This window comes from Sminthopsis crassicaudata, chromosome 3 (assembly GCF_048593235.1).
Source record: "Sminthopsis crassicaudata isolate SCR6 chromosome 3, ASM4859323v1, whole genome shotgun sequence".
NCBI classification, from domain to species: domain Eukaryota; kingdom Metazoa; phylum Chordata; class Mammalia; order Dasyuromorphia; family Dasyuridae; genus Sminthopsis; species Sminthopsis crassicaudata.
The window spans coordinates 304391798-304395320 of NC_133619.1; the positions used below are offsets into that span (position 1 = coordinate 304391798).

At 31.5% G+C, this 3523-nt stretch overlaps 1 pseudogene; it reads right to left on the reverse strand.

The window, feature by feature from the left end:
* Positions 1-1725: 1725 nt before the first annotated feature.
* On the reverse strand, positions 1726-2518 carry LOC141559521 (E3 ubiquitin-protein ligase MARCHF5 pseudogene; annotated as a pseudogene).
* Between the last annotated feature and the right edge of the window lie 1005 nt (positions 2519-3523).

Sequence of the window (3523 nt, forward strand, 5' to 3'; positions counted from 1 at the left end):
TTCTGAATTTATCTATTCAATTCAATTTTTAAAAAATCTTCTCTTGGATATTATAGCTTTTGAATATTCAATGGCCATTATATACATACATACCATTTCTATACATTTTTATGCTCCCTCAATATTTAGTATATTCATACTATAAAAAAGATAGGTCTTTAGTTACTAAAATTAACATCCATTATTCCAATGTAACACTGTGCATATTATAGCCAATCTATTTTTGAAGACAGTAGAAAATATTTACTGTTTTCATGCATTGGATATGCCAGAGCTTCTTAAAATTATTTTCCATTTCTATTTATTTTTTTCACCTAAAATTTTTTATACAACCCCAGGTATATACTATATAAAACAGGTATACAAATTAAACATTTACTGATAATAAATAATAATTTCATGACCCCTGCATTGTTATATGACCTCTTATGAGGTTACAACCCAGAGCTTAAGAAGCTTTGAGTTATACTATTGTGAATAATACAGAAAAATAGTTTTTTAAAAAATAATTTTAAAAGCATTTAATTTTATTCAATGAAAATATAATAGTCACTCTTGCTACTTGAAAGAAGCTCAAAAATGAACAATTTTTCTTTGGAAAATAGTTATGTCAATCAACAAAATAAAGAAGTCATAATTAAAATGTTAGCCTTGATCACAAAATGACAAGTGACTAAACTCTAAAATTATCATCTTTTATTTTTCACAATCTTTTGGTTTATGCCCAAAACATTGATTTTAATGTCTCCTATAGACTCAGTACCAATGATTGGCAGTAACATTTTTAATGCTTGTCTCCTAGTTGCTGACTCAAAGGTAGGTGGCTCTAGGGATCTCCTGAATTTGCTTCCCTGCTCATCTTCAAATCACTTTCACTACTTCTTGGTGGAGAGAAAAGGAAAAGTGTAACTTGGTAGTTCCTTTTCTGTATTCAAATGATATGGAGATTCAGCACTAATACTGTAGTAATTTCTAGGATTAAGTAAATCTCATTGAAGATTTTAATGTTACTAGGAGCTGATGATATAATTTAGATTATTGAACAGTCAGAATTATATAATGAACTATGAGATGCTAATATCACATAAAATTAATAGATACAAAACAAAATGGAAGCTCTGTGAATTTTAAAATTTAATGGAGGATATTATGTTTGAAAAATACTCCACAGAATCCAAGTTGTTCAGATAAGTAATTGAGTGGCTTCATATTTTTTGGCTTTCACATCTATTTCATAACTCAAAGTGAATTTCTATTTCTTCCATGTTAACATTCCTATTTTTTCTGTATTAACACAAGCTCTTATTCATTGAAATAAGAAATCCTCCTATGATATCCTTATTAACGAATTGATTACTCTCTGAAAGAAAACAGTAAACATATAAATACACAAAAGAGACATTTGCATACCTTAGCCTATTTAATAATATACAATTTGATCTTTGCACTTCTGGCTGGGGGAAAAACCAAATAAAACCTACTATGGATCATTTTAAGAAAAGTAGTACTTTAGGCAGTAAGTCCATGTAAAACAATGAAAACAAATCACATTCTTAGGTTCCATGATTACAGAGAGGATTTTCCCTGACTTAAGTACTTTATTCTATAGCTTAAAAATATAGAAGCAGCTGCCAATTGCAAATCTCCACTACTGTGCAATAATGATGGTGTCAGAATACCACAATACACTTTCAGATGAAGTGATCAAACAATGCTATTACACCATTAGGCTTCTTCCTCTGGATAATTAAGAATTTTTCAGTGTGCTTCATGCAAGTATTGTTGCTGTTTGAAGTAAAACTTAAATGTTTCTTTTATGGCAACACAAGCAATTTGATCCAAGATTTCCTTTTGTAGGTTAGAATTAATACTAACTGAGCAGGAGTTTTTTGGTTATTGCAACAATAGTGGGAAAGACAAGAGATCTACACAAAAAAGAAGTAGCAGAGACAGTCTGCCAAATGATTTTCCTCAATTGGAATATGAGGCACAGCACATCCAACTTCTGGAAATATATTGTCCAAAATCTGTAGCTTATTAGAGTATTTGTACCACAATCTAAGAATTTAGTCTTCTTAGTGAGTCATCTTGCCTAATATCAGCACACCAGAAACAGTGGGAAATCCAATTAAAAGGAACAAAGGATCAGCTTTTTCTATAACATCCAAACCTTCCTTATGGCCACCACTTGCACTACTGTCAGAGCTCCATAATTTGAAGCAGTTTAATAGATACAGTTTATTATTATTCCTACTGCAGCAAATAAAAGGCTTTTAAGATCAATTTATCTGCAAGATATAAGAAGTAAACAATTGTACCCAACTCTGGAAATACTTTTAAGTATCCTGCATTGTCCTGAGGACATGCCATTCTTGCAGTAACAGCTGGTTTGTTTTTTTTTTTTTTAATTTCCCTAGCATTGTTTGGTGAACCTATTTTGTAGATCCTCTGGACTTGCATGATCTCAGCCACTCAGCTATTTGTCATCTTCATCACTAGCAAAACATATGCAGGAACTTTTATTTTATAATGTTGTACATTCTTTCCCCTTCTCTTTTCTGGAAATCTGAACAACTGTTTTTATCCAGTATTGGGGCACATCTTTATTATTATATCATCTTTCAAAAGAATGTTGACAATGGCTCAGCAATCACAACTTCCAGTTCTTCAGAGCTCTGAAAATCTAGTATCTGACTAGCATCTGTTGCAGGAATTAATTGGGATCTTTTGCAGTTCTTCCCTATGGAACCAATGCTGATGTAGACAGCAGCCTGCCCTATAGTCAAAGAGATCTCAGAAGTATTCTCTTATGATTTCTTATAATATGAAATTTCTTTCTTTCTCTCTTTTTTTGGTCGTGGTTTTCAAATAGTTTAATGATCATTAAATATTCTCTCCTTAATTTTTTTTCTAGGTCAGTTACTTTTAAGAGAACTACATCATCTTCTATCTTTCCAATTTTTGGACTTTGTTTTAATATTTCTTGTTTTATCATGAAATCATTGACTCTTTCATGTTTATTCTATGTTTCAAAGATTTAGGGTTTTTTTGGGGGGGTTGTTTTATTTTAACCTCTGATGTCATTGTTCTCTTTCAGATCTTCCTTACCTCTTGTTTGTTTTCCATTTTTCTCATTCTATTTATTAAAAAAAAAAAAAAAAAAAAAAAAAACTGTCTTGTAAAAAAAAAAAAGTCTTGTTTCTTATCTTCCGATTTAATTGCTTCATTTTATAGATGAGGAACTAAGGATAAGAGAAATTATGTAATTTACCCAAGTTCATATTGGAACTAAGTAGCAGAATTGAGATGGACCTCATGGATGAGACTCTACAGAGTTCTGGGGTTCATACAATCAGTATAATATCTTTAAATAAGATTGTCTAGAGGAACTCACCATCCATAGTAAGCCCTTTTTCCTTTTGGACCATGTGTGCTGTCATCACAGGGACCAACACATTTCTGTGTGATCCCAAAGTACCAAATTCTTCAGTGCTGAGCCAAGGCACATATTGACCACCGCAAG